Source organism: Tamandua tetradactyla, chromosome 15 (genome assembly GCF_023851605.1).
Source record: "Tamandua tetradactyla isolate mTamTet1 chromosome 15, mTamTet1.pri, whole genome shotgun sequence".
Classification (NCBI taxonomy): Eukaryota; Metazoa; Chordata; class Mammalia; order Pilosa; family Myrmecophagidae; genus Tamandua; species Tamandua tetradactyla.
Window position 1 is genome coordinate 32,777,624 of NC_135341.1, and position 13,862 is coordinate 32,791,485.

Genomic DNA, 13,862 nt, shown 5'->3' on the forward strand with positions numbered 1-13,862 from the left:
CCTGTGTAATCCCAGCGCTGAACCCAGAGGCAACCAAGCCTCCATAGAAACAGCTGCAGAAGGCTCTGTTTCGCCCCCTTTCCTCTTTTTCAGTTAGCCCAATAGGCGACTTCCGCCTTGATCAGTTTCACCTGAGCTGAGGGCCTATTTTTAGTAGTCAGAAGTTGTTCATTAATGCCACTATTGGTGTTAGGTTGGACTCAGTCTCTACTGCTGTTGGAGGCTCTTTCCTTTCCCTCTGGGAGGTCACCTGTGGGGGAGAGGCGCCGGCCACCACAGCTTGGGAAACTACTGATCTGAGGCTCCCAGCCGGCCCAGGAAGCTGCGTGTGTGACAGGGGCACTGCGGCTTGAGGAACCGCTGATCCGAGGCTCCCAGCCGGCCTGGGAGGCGCGTTTCTGGGAGGGGCTGTGGTCGCCGGTCGCCACAGCCCGCGGAACCACTGATCCAAGGCTCCCAGCTGGCCCGGGAAGCCGCGTGTGTGGGAGGGGCTCCGGTCGCCGGCCGCCGCGGCTTGGGGAACTGCCGATCCGAGGCTCCCAACTGGTCCGGGAAGCCGCATGTGGGGGAGGGCCGCTGTCTGCCACGGCTTGGGGAACCACCGATCTGATGTTCCCAGCCGGCCCGGCAAGGAGGGAGCGAGGGGCTCTGGCCACAAGCCACCGCGGCCCGGGAAAGCGCGCGTCTCTCTGGGACCTCACCGCAGTGGAGTCTCCCAGCCGGTCCACCCGTCCCAGACTGGGGTACACTGTGTGTCTGGTCTCCGTCGCGGCTCCGGGAGCTGTTCTGTACTGTTTCTAGTTATCTAGTAGTTGTTCTGGAGGAGGAACTAAGACGCGCGCACCCTACCAAGCCACCATCTTCTCCGGACGTCTCTTGTTGGAAGATTTTGTTGACTGATTTAATGTCTTAATTTGTAATTGGTTTGTTGAGATCTTCTATTTATTCTAGAGTCAGTGTAGGTTTGTTCATTTTTATCTAGAAATTTGTCCATTTTGTCTATGTTGTCTTATTTGTTTATATACTGTTGCTCACAGTATTCTCTTATGATCCTTTTCATTTCTGTGGTGTCAGTAGTAATGCCCCCCCCTCCAATTTCTGATTCATGTATTTGCATCTTCTCTCTTTTTTTCCATCGTCAGTTTAGCTAAGAGTTTGTCAATTTTATTGGTCTTTGAAAAGAACCAATTTTTGCTTTTCTTGATCCTCTTCATTGTTTTTTTTTTAAAAAAAGTTTTTTTAATTGTAAAAATAACATATATACAAAACAAACGAAGAAAAAAAAAAGCAATAATTTTCAAAGCACACCTTAACAAGTACTTATAGAGCAGATCCCAGAGTTTGTCATGGGCTACCATTACCATCATCTCAGATTTTTCCTTCTAGCGCTATTGTTTTTTTTTTTTTTTTTTTTTTTTTTTTTTTGACGGATGCAGGCACCGAGAATCGAACCCACATCTCCGGCATGGCAGGTGAGAACTCTGCCACTAAGCCACCATGGCCCGCCCTAGCTCTGTTGTCTTTTAATTCTCAATTTCATTTATTTTTACTCTAGCCATTATTATTTCTTTCCTTCTGCTTAATTTGGGATTAGTTTTCTGTTCTTCTCCAGTTAACTCCAGTTTTGTGATTAGGTCTTTGATTTTAAATCTTTTTTTTTTTTTTTTGAAAGGAGAAAATTTATTTTCTCCATGCAAGAATGGGCATGCAGCCAAACAATGGTGGCTTGCACCCCAAGCAACCGAAAGCAGTAGTGTTTATTTCCCAAGTCTAACAGGCAGGTCTGTCTCCTGTTTCTCCACTGATTGGATACTCCAGAGGTTATAGCCTATCTAGATAGTATAACTAATTCAGATTTCCCACTGAAGATTCCTGATTTTGATTATGCCTTACATTTCAGTGACCCTGACTGTTACTTATTTAAACTTGTTTCTACCTATTTGGCACCAATTTTTGCCTTGCATCAGAGGCTCTCACCTTTCCCTACCTGCAAGACTGGTTGCACCCTTTTCCTGTACCATCTTTTGTGAAAGCTGAACTTAATTTTATTCTTACAGATCCCCCCTCTTTCTTTCTGAACTCTTAGTTTTCACATTTTAGTCTTTCTTCAAATTTGATAAGAGCCTTTTCACACTCTTCATGACAGGGATCTTTCTTTTTAAGGGGTACAAATTGTTTTACCTTTATTGAATAGGCATTTGCTTGGTTAAGACAACCTCAGTGAATCTCTAAACTTAACCTTGGGCACATGGAATAATGCAACACCCAAGTGCTGTGAGTACCGCAGTTATGATGATTAAAAAAGTTAACGTGGAAAGTGATACCCCTTTCCATTTCACAAACCAGCTTTAATGCCTGAATTTTCCGCTAATTCTTCAGATAAGACCATTAGACCTTGTAAAGCTTTGATATAGTTCCATCTGGGGCTGTATTATTGGGGATAAATGTACAATTACCCCTGAACATAACACAAACACCCCCCTTTTCAGCTAGCATCATGTGTCGGGCCATCCTGTTCTCCCATGTCATTCGGCTAGTAGTATCCAACTCTTTTGCTATTCCCTTAACTGCATCTTGGTGTCATTGATGAATCTTTGCTGATTATAATTAATCCAGTCCACATTTTTGTTGATGGTGATCCACCAGAATAAGGATGACTCAAATCCCACAGCTACTTGATTCCTAGCCTTAAGCTTATTCATATTTCCCATGGCACCCCTATCAAAGGAACAAAGTAAGCTGTTTCCTTTCTTAGAACTTACTCCTCCCTTTCAGTGGGATGAATGGGATGGCCACTTGGACCAGAGCACAGGTCCCATTCCAGTTGTTAGATAATATTGGTTGGAGGATGCCGTTTCCACAGTACCACCAAAGGTCTGCTCAGGGACTGGTTAAATTGGAGAAATTGCCAGTACTATCTGCAGTCACATCCTACACTTGGGTACACAGGGCCATGGTCCCAAGGTCCTGGAGCCCTTCTCCTCATCTAGAGCAACAGGTGGAGTGGTTTCCTGGACTAAGGCGGGAAGCCAGTAAGGCCTTGACGTTTCCACCCCTGACAGGAGGGAAAAGAGAGAACAATATACTACAATTTTCACCAGGAGTAGTATTATGGAAGAGGAGTACCATGCATTTGAACTCCTTTTCATGTTTCTCTATACCTATTACCTTGTTTAGACTCTGGACTTTGTCCATTCCATCCAGGCATTTGTATCTCCATACCCTGTCTCCAATTCTATGGTTTGCTTCACATTTTCTACCTTGACCACCCTGACAACTTTGGGATCATTCTGAATTAGGGAACTAACCTCCACCTACGTCTCTTTTGGTGCTATTGAAGAGTTAACTGGAGAGGGTGTTGTGGTGTCAGAAGAGGACTTGTATCCTGAACCTTCCTAGAGGGTCTTTTCCAGTGAGGTCTGCCCCATCCCATATATTCTGTGAACTACTACTGCATCTCTACTGTCCCCTGCTGAATGTTTGTCTTCTTTCTTGATGGATATTACCACCAGGTTATGGTTAGGACTTTTGCAGTTTGTTGGGAGGTTTCCTTTATAAAAGGTCATTAATGACCTCTAAGTCTATGAAATTGATCCTATGTTCATGTTCCACCCATGAAACTGGGTAGTCCATCATTTATCATCCCAAGAGGGTCAAGAAGAGGCTCAGTTGTAACACCCCCCTACTGGTTCTGGACACAAGTACTTGTTATCCCCCACTCAGTTGCCGTTGACTTAGTAAGTTTCCACAATCTGTTACTTGGCAAATATCAAACTGTACAGTTTGGAACTCTAGGCCTTCAGTTATATTCACCACCAATCTGATGGGGCTTGTTGTGTCCCAAATTTGAAACATGATAGCTAGTATAATCATTTTCATTTTTAGATTGAGCTTTGAATCTCTCATCTATCTTCCTTGGTAAGACTCTCTGACCAGGGTCACTATTAACTATGGTTAGATTAAAATACAGAATTCGACCCCTAAATCCAAAAACCCCTTCTCTACCCTCCCAATTTTGTCTCTTTAACATGATTTTTTTTTTCTTTTTGCACGGGCAGGCACCGGGAATTGAACCCGGGTCTCTGGCACGGCAGGCGACAACTCTGCCGCTGAGCCACTGTGGCCTGCCCTCATTAACATGATTTTAAAGGGTCCGAAGTTGGAGTTGTTTCCTAGGAATCAGACTGTATTGTTGGTATTTATTGTCCGGCTCAGGTACTAGCCCCTTCACTTAGGTCTGGTGAGTCCAGCCTTTCTCTGCCATCCAGATGGCCACCTCAGTTGTCAGCATAACTTGATAGGGTCCTTCCCAGGCCAGTTGCTGTTTGGACCCTTTCCATGATTTGATGAGAACCCAAATGCTGGATTGGTGTTGATGGGCAGGAAATTCAAGAGGTGGGGTGTGAGCCAGCAAGGTAAGGTGCCTTGGTCCGTGCACAGTTGCCCTGGTCACTGTGAGGCAGATTTTCCCTTCTCCTTTTCTTGTCTGCAGTTGGTGGATCCTAGCATCCAGTCTCGGGTCCTTCTGGCTGTCCGCAGTGGGCCCCCAACAGCGGAGTCTGAGACCGTTCAATTAGTAGGGTGCGTCTTCCCTTTGTCCTCCCTGGGGGTCCTCCTCCGAAGCTTCGGATCCTGGGCGAGCCCCCAAAGTTGTTAGAAAGAAAGACCTATCTCAAAGAGAATAAACACTCACCTGATTGTTGAGGAGAAAAGAATTTATTTATGTTCTTGCAAGAATGGGCGTGCAGCCCAAAAATGGTTGCTGGTGCTCTTTGTTGTTTTTTAATGTAAGTGTTTAAGGCTGTAAATTTCCCTCTCAGCAGTGTCTTTGTTTCATCCCATAAGTTTTGATATGTTGCACTCTTGTTTTCATTGTCTGAAACTATTTACTGATTTCTCTTATAATTCTTCTTGGAACCACTTATTGTTCAAAGGTGTGCTATTTAACTTCATTATATATGTGTTTTTACTAGTTCCTTGCCTGTTACTGATTTCTTGCTTCATTCTAGTATGGTCAAAGAAGATGCTTTGTATAATTTCAGTCTTTTAAAATTTATTCTGACTTGTTTTGTGAGCCAGCATGTGGACTGTCCTGGAGCATGAGCCATGTGCACTTGAGAAGAGTATATAGCCTCTGGTTTTGGGGTGCAGTGTTGTATATTTGGGCACTGTGGTTAGGTGCATAAACATTTATGATTATTATTTCTTCTTGTTAGAGTGCCCCTTTTATTAATAGATAGTGACTTTCTTTGTTTCTTATAACTCTCTTTATTTCTTTTGACTTAAATACTATTTTGTCCATTATTAGAATAGCCAGCCACCCAGCTTTTTTTTTTTTGCTACTGTTTGCACGGAATATCTTTTTCCAGACTTACTTTCAACCTATTTGTGTCTTTGGGTCTAAAGTGAGTCTCTTATAAGCAACGTATTTTTTTTTGATCCATTCTGCCAATCTGTGCCTTTTGATTGGGGAATTTAATCCATTAATATTCAGTGTTATTACCATTAAGGCAGTACTTCAACCACTTTGTCTTTTGGTTTTTATATGTCTTACCAGTTTTTGAGGTGGGGTCTCTTTTCCTTTATTGGAACCTCTTTTTTTTTTTTTGAACCTTTTTTATTGTGTAATATAACATATATACAAAGCAAAGAAAGAAAAAAACAATGGTCTTCAAAGCACTCTTAAACAAGTAGTTGCAGGATAAATCCCAGAGTTTGTCATGGGCTAACATTCCATCACCTCAGATGTTTCCTTCCAGCTGCTCCAAAACATAGGAGGCTAGGAAAAATAAATTTTTTTTTTATCATCACAATTGACTTTTTTTTCCTTTTTTGTGAAAAATAACAGATATGCAATATGTTATATATATATAATAAATTTCAAAGCACAGCACAACAGTTAGTTGTAGAACAGATTTCAGAGTTTGAAATTGGTCACAATTCTACAATTTTAGGTTTTTACTTCTAGCTGCTTTAAGATACTGGAGACTAAAATAAATATCAGTTTAGTGATTCAGCAATCATTTTGTTTGTTAAACCCTACCTTCTCTGTATAACTCCACCATCATCTTTGATCTTTGTATCCCACTCATTAGGGGTTTTTGGGCTGTGGCCATTCTGACTTTTTCATTTCGGAAAGGGCTGTCAGTTAAATGGGGTAGGGAGATGGAATTAACTGATGTTCTGGAGAGGCTGGGCCCTCTAGGTTTCAGGCCTTATCTGGTCCAGGGTCCCATCTGGAGGTTGTAGGTTTCTGGAAGGTTATCCTAGTGCATGGAATCTTTGTAGAATCTTATATATTGCCCTAGGTTTTCTTAAGGATTAGCCAGAATGATTTTGGATGGGGTTTGGCAAGTTATGATAGGTAGCAATGTCTGAAGATTGTGTGAGAGTGACCTCTCCAGAGTAGCCTCTTGACTCTATTTGAACTCTCTCTGCCACTGATACTTTATTAGCTACACTTCTTTCTCCCCTTTTGGTCAAGATGGAATTGTTGTTCTCATGGTGCTAGGGACAGACTCATCCCTGGATCTCCCACTCCACCAGGGAGACTTTCACCCCTGGATGTCATATCCCAAGTAGAGGGGAAGGCAATGATTTTACTGCAAAGTTGGGCTTAGAGAGAGTGAGGCCACATCTGAAAGTATGTCCTCCAAAAGTAACTCTTAGACAGACCTATAGGTGGGTTAAGCTTTTCTACTATGTATATAAGCTTCACAAAAGAGTAAGCCTCAAGATCAAGGGTTTGGCCTATTGATTTAGGCATCCCTAAGCAACCTCGTTTTGCATATAGTTGATCTTTTTTGATTAATGTGACTGATCCCTTTTCCATTACTGTTTGTGCATATTTTAAGTATATATTTTTGTTGTTGTCCTGGAGTTTGTATTACACAACTTACATGTATAAGCTACTAATTTGGAAAGATACCAGCTTATTTTCAATAGCATACATGTTCTCTACTCTCATTTCTCTGTTTCCCCACTTTTTCATTACCTCTTAAAATTTTGTGTGTCCGTTACAAGCAAATATGCCTTTTTCTTGTTCTCTTGTTTTCTGACTTTTATAGGAATTAGAGTTGTATGTTGAGAATACAGTGCTGTTGGGGTTTGCATGTACCTTTTAATTACCTTTACTGAAGATCTTCATTTTTTCACACTACTCTGAGCCACTCTCTCCTGTCTTTTCCTTTCAAAGTGCAGATCTCCCTTTAGTAAGTTTTGTAGGGTAGGTCTTTCATTGATGAACTCACTCTGTTTCTGTTTATCTGTGAATATTTTCAACTCTCCCTCATGTTTGAAAGACAGTTATGACAGATAAAGAATTTTGGGTTGGCAGTTTTTCTCTTTTAGTACCTTAAATATATCATATCACTGCTGTCTTGCCTCCGTGGTTTCTGATGAGAAATCAGCACTTAGTGTTATTGAGAATCCCTTGTATGTGATGAATCACTTTTCTTTTTTTGCTTTCAGAATTCTCTCTTTATCTCTGGCATTTGGCATTCTGATTAATATGTGTCTCAGAGTAGGTCTATTAGGATTTATTCTGTTTGGAGTATGTTACACTTCTTGGACATGCATATTTGTAAGAGTTAGGAAATTTTTGGCCATTATTGTTGATTGATTTTGTGTTAGAGCTCTTCTTTGACACTTGTTCCAACCTATTCTGGACCTTTAGAGTATCCTGTGTTTAACTGTTTCACATTTTCTCAGCACTTCTTCATCTGATTCTTATCCTGGATATGTAATGTGATTTTTAAGATTATACTTTTTGTGCAAATGTTTCACACTTCAGGAGAAAGCTTCCTTTCCTTTGTTCCTTCTTGAGGAATTTTAATCTATTCTGTTTGCTTTTGTGCAGAATTTTCTCCCCCAGCTTCTATGATTTGTTGAAATTCTCTTCCTAGCTCAGTTGTACCTTTTGCTTACACTTTTCAGTTCAGGGACCCAGCGTGTCTTAAAGCAATTCAATCCTCATTCTTCCCCAACGCCCACCCCCACCCCCCCAGCCGTGAGACATTTTTGTCTCTGGTTTCTTCCCTGCTAAGGCATCCTGGGGACCCAGATGGGTTAATCCAGAAAGGTGGGTCAGTTCAGAAAAGTCTGTTTTGTGTTTAGGTGGCCCAGCCAACAGAAACTGGATCAAGTGTGTGTACTTCTTGCCAACAGTTCTGCTGCAGTTTCTCTCTTTTTCTCCTGGAGCCCTTTTGTATAGGTATTCCTGATTGGCTTGTGCCCTGCATCTCTTGAGACTTGGGTCCCTGTGCCTGGATATATGTGAGGTTGTAACTCACTGCTGTGAGTGGCCTTATAGCCTCCATCTGTGGCAGAAGGGAACCGTGCTGCCTCTCTGCTTCAAGGTGGATAGGACTGAGTGAGGGGGAGAGGTCTGGACTGGCATGTCCGGGAAGAATATCTCCTACCTTATCTTGGAGATTACTTACTGTTCTTTTTTTCCAATTCATCTTTTATGGAGTCCTTCTCCAGTCTTTACGATCGTCCAGCACTCTAACAAAGTAGAGTCTGCCCTTTCAGTAGCGGATTCTGAGGGGACACTTTTTCCAGGGGATGTCTTATAGCACCATGTTGATGATGTCATCACACCCATTACTTTTTAATTGTTAGCTTAATTTTGGTCCGCTCGTTGAAAATAAGCTCCATGAAAGCAAGAATCCTGCTTCTCTTGATTGTGTTACCCTCATCCACTAGAATAGTGAATATTAATGAGCTGGTATTTGATAAATACGTGAGGGGCATGACTTAGGTGCAGTGGTGCAGTTTGGATGTTTAGGGCTTGGGATAGGAATGTAAACAGAAAGAAGCATACTTAGAGGATTTAAATCTTATTGCCAGGTTTCTATTCAATTGTCCCTGTCTGTGAAAATGTGGTTTTCAGTACTTATGTTGTATGATGTGGGTTGGAATAATTGACAGTTATCTTAAGTGTGATATTCATAATTTTAACAGTTTAAAAAGAATTTGCCATTATAACCATTTATTTTGTGGGGTAGGGGGGTGCATGGTCTGGTAATTGAACTTGGGTCTCCTCCATGAAATGTGAGCATTGTACCACTGATCCACCAGTGCACCCCATTATAACTATTTTTAAGGGTACAATTAATTGGCATGAATTACATTTACAGTTTTGTGCTGCTGTCATCACCATCCATTACCCAAACTTTTCCATTTCCACAAACAGAAACTCTGTACCTATAACTGTTAAGCAGTAGTTCGCCATTCTCACCTCCCCCCAACTACTGGTAACCTCTGGTCTACTTACTGTCTCTGAATTTGCCTGTTCTACATACCTCATGTAAGCAGAATCATACAATATGTAGCCTTTTGTATCTGGCACCTATTTTCACCTGTTTTCAAGATTTATCCATATTGTAGCATGCATCAGAACTGCACTCCTTTTTATAACCATAATATTCCATTATGTGTGTGTGTGTACACACATCATGTTTTTTAATCCATTTTTCTCTTGATGGACCCTTGGGTTGTTTCTATTTCTTAGGCTGTTTTGAATAATTCTGCTATGAACAGTGTAGTGCAATTATCTTTTTGAGTCCCTGTTTGAGTTTTTTTGGAACATCTACCTATAATTCTTTTTTAAAATTTTGACTTTTAAAGTGTCATTTTGAAATTATTAAATCTGCAAAAGGCTTCACAAATAATGTAGTCCTGTCTGCTTATTATTATTATTTTTGGTTAATGAAAGGCATAATATGGTCTATATAATATTGCATAGCTAATTATCAACAGAGGTGTAATTAAAACCTAAGTGTTCCTATTACCCATCTGAAACTGTTGTACATTAGATAGCTAGTACCTTTTCAAGTGATATATTAACATTTAAATTAATGTTTTCCTAGTGATCAAAGTCTTTTATAAATGAGAATCAGAGCTCTAATATATACTCACAACCTTTTCAGAGGTATAGAGTTGCTTGGTTCTGTAGAATATCACCCCCTACAGCTGTGGCTGTTGCGTAACCTATCCCGCTTTTACAGATTTCTGTGTAGCAGCTCCTTCCCCCCTTTCGTTTACTCTTTCTAATCTATTAAGCATATATAAAAAGGAATACTTTAGACTGTTTTAAATGTATGTAAAGCAAGAATAAATAGCTTCATTTTATGCTATTGCTATATATATATATATATATGCAATGTAGATGAACCTCAAAAACATTACACTAAGTGAATAAAGCCAGAAGCAAAAGACCACACCTCGTATGATTCCATTGATTTGAAATGTTCAGAAAAAGCAGTGCTGTACAGACGGAAAGCAGATCAGTGGTTGCCTGAAGTTGGGGTGGGAATGGAGAGGGACTTCAAATGGACATGAAGTTTCATTTGGGGTGATAAAATGGTTTATGGATTGGGCTGGGTTATGGTTTATAGTCATCGTCACACAATTCTGTAAATTTACTAAAAGTTATTGAGTTGTACAGTTAAAATGGAAAATTTTATAATATATGAATTGTATTTCAATAAAACTGTGTAGAAAAAAGAATAAATGGGTTCAGAGGTAATTTCGGAGGGGCTTTCTTTGCGAGTATTATTTTAGATCCTAATATAGTTAACACTTTTTGGTTCTTCATAATTTTCTAGATAAGTGAAACAGAAGACTAGATAAAGTAGTACTATATCCTGAATCTAATTCATTGCATAAGACAGAGCATTGAAAGCTAATGTTCCCTACCTCCCAGGGAAATAATTAGGAATTGGAAATTTTGTGGATAGAAATTAATTAGGGTACTAAGTAATGTGATCTAAGTTTAAATGATAGTGATTCATATATATGTTAATTTGAATGATTTTGGGGTATTTTATCAAGGTTTTGATAGCTATATCATATATTATGTGTGTGTATGTGTGTATATATATATGTATATATATATACACACATACACACACACAATCTTCAAAATTAGAAAGGTGTCCATTTTTTCCTCCTCTCATTTATTCTGCCAGTGTGTTTTTGTTTTTATATGCTCTGACTCAGGTGTCATCTTTGGCTTTGCTGCAAGTTGTAAGGAAAGGGAAATGTAGACTAGGAACAGTGAAGAAAAGCGTTGATGGGAAGCTGTCATTTTAATCTGCCCTCTTATCTGAGTTTAGTGCCATGTCTTATGAATGAGTAAATATTCTTGGCTTTAAGCTTTATGTTTTATGTGTTCTTTTTTTGTTTTCAGCACTTTCTTTGGACCCTTGGATTTCCATTAAACAGACACTTGCAAGTAATCTTCAGACATTAACAGAACCATAAAACCTTTCCTTTGTGTGAGGTGGAGATAGCCCATGTGCTGTGGAAATGAACGGGGAGCAGCACCTTGATGCAGGTATTGATTTTGCTGAGTAGAATTTTCTCCAGGCAAAGAATTATATTTCACTTGGATTATTTTTGTCTCACTTGTCTTTCTACCAGTAAACTATAAACTCTTTGAGGGCATGTATTATCTTTCATTGTTCTCTTGTACCTGATGGGGAACTGAGGACTAAGGGATACTTATGATGCTTGTTGAAAAAATAGTTAACTTTTGTGAAAAGGCTTCTTTTTAAAAATATTTTAATTTTCACAGCTACTTTCTAATTATTTTTAAATAATTATAGATTTACTAGAAGTTGCAGAGGTAGTACTGACAGATCCTGTGTACTCTTCTCCCAGTTGCTCCTGTAAGTTACATCTTACATAACTAGATGTCAGGAAATTCATGTACTTTCATGTCCTTTTAATTGGATTGATTTTTATTATTGACTTTCATTAAAAAAAACCACAAGTTTTTGAGGTATTATTTTTTGAAATGTAATTTATATGCCATATATTCATGCTTTTAAAGTGTACGATCCTGCGATTTTTCATCTATTCACATAGTTGTGTGACCATCACTGCTGTTTCCAGAACATTTTCATTACCCTCAAAAGAAATCCTGACTCCATTGGCAGTAACTTTCTATCCCTCCCCCGCCCCCCCAGCATTAGGTAATGACTAATCTACTTTCTGACTTTGGCTTTTCCTATTCCAAACATATAAAGTGTTATCATACAATATATAACTTTCATGTCCAGCTTCTTTCATTTACCATAAAGGTTCACCCATGCTGTAGCATATATCAGAACTTCATTATTTTTTTTGACTGAATTGTATTGCATTGTATGAATATACAACATTTTGTTTATCTGTTCATCAGTTGATGGCCATTTGGATTGTTTCCAACATTTTTTTTTTTTTTTTTGCATGGGCAGGCATCAGAAATCGAACCCAGGTCTCCGGCTTGGTAGGTGAGAATTCTGCCACTGAGCTGCCTTCTCACTGCCCTCCAACATTTTTGCTATTGTGAATAAAGCTATTAAGAACATTCATGTACAGGTTTTTGTGTGAACATGTTTTCAGTTTTCTTGGGTATATACGTAAGAGTGGATTTGCTGGATTATGTGATAACTCAGTGTTTAACTTTTTGAGGTATTGCTTAACTGTTTGCCAAGGTGGCTGCACCATTTTACATTCCCTCTAGCAGTGTATGAAAATTTCAATTTCTCAGCATCCTCACCAACACTTTTTTCATCTGTCTTTTTGATCATAGCCATCTTAGTGGTTATAAAATGGTATCTTGTAGTTTTGACTTGCATTTCCCTAATGATTAATGGGGAATGATGGCCATCTTTTTATGTGCTTATAGGCCATTTGTATATCTTCTTTAGAGAAAAAGTTCTTCACATTCTTTGCCCATTTAAAATATTGTTGTCTTTTTATTGTTGAGTTGAAGAATTCTTTATATAGTTTAGATTTTAGTCCTTTGCCGATATATGACTTACGGATATTTTCTCCCATTCTGTGGGTAGTCTTCTTACTTTTTTGATGGTGTCCTTTGAAGTTAAAAAGTTTTAATTTTGATGAAATCCAGTCTATCTGCTTTTCTCTTTTGGGATTTGTGCTTTTGGTGTTGTATTTAAGAAACCATTGCCTAATTCAAGGTAATGAAGATTTACCCTTACATTTTCTTCAAAGAGTTTTTTTTTTTTTAACATGCAACTTTATTGAGATACATTCATACACCCTACAATCCATCCAAAGTATACAATCAATGGCTCCCAGTATCATCACATAGTTGTGTACTTATCACTGTGATCAATTTTGAACATTTTCATTACTTAAAAACAAACAAACCCAAAATATCCCCTACCCCTTAACTCCTGCTATTAATGACCTCTAGTATTGATGTGGTACCTTTGTTACTGTTGATGAAAGAATATTAAGTTATTATCTTCCAATAATTTTATAGTTTTAGTTCCTTTACTTAGGTCTTTGATCCATTTTGAGTAGATTTTTGTATATGGTGTGAAATAAAGGTTCAGCTTCAATTACTACTTGTGGATATCTAGTTGTCCCAATACCATTTGTTGAAAAGACTTCATTTTCTCCATTAAATTGTCTTGGAACTTTTGTTGAAATCAGTTTATGAGAAGTATAATGATTTCTGGACATTCCTATTCCATTGGTCTATATGTCTACCATACACCAATTCCACAGGATCTTAATTACTGTAGCTCTATAGTAAGTTTTAAGTCAGAAAATGTGAGTGCTCTAATTTTTTTCTTTTTCAAAATTGTTTTAGATATTCAGGCCCCTTGCATTTCCATGTGAATTTTAGGATCATCTTGTCAGTTTCTGCAAAGAAGGCAGCTGGAATTTTGATAGAGGTCACATTTAATCTGTAGATAAATTTGGGGAGTATTACCATCCTAACTACTGGGAGTCTCCCAATCCATGAATGTGTACTGTCTTTCCATTTATTTAAGTTGTCTAATTTTTTTTCAGTAGTCTTTTTATAGTTTTCAGTATATACGCCTTACACTTTTTTT

The 13,862-nt window shown here is 38.9% G+C and overlaps 1 protein-coding gene across 1 annotated transcript in view; it reads left to right on the forward strand.

Annotated features, from left to right (window-relative positions):
- The window catches only part of SFMBT1 (Scm like with four mbt domains 1), a 262,229-nt gene that overhangs the window by 117,171 nt on the left and 131,196 nt on the right, over positions 1 to 13,862 (forward strand).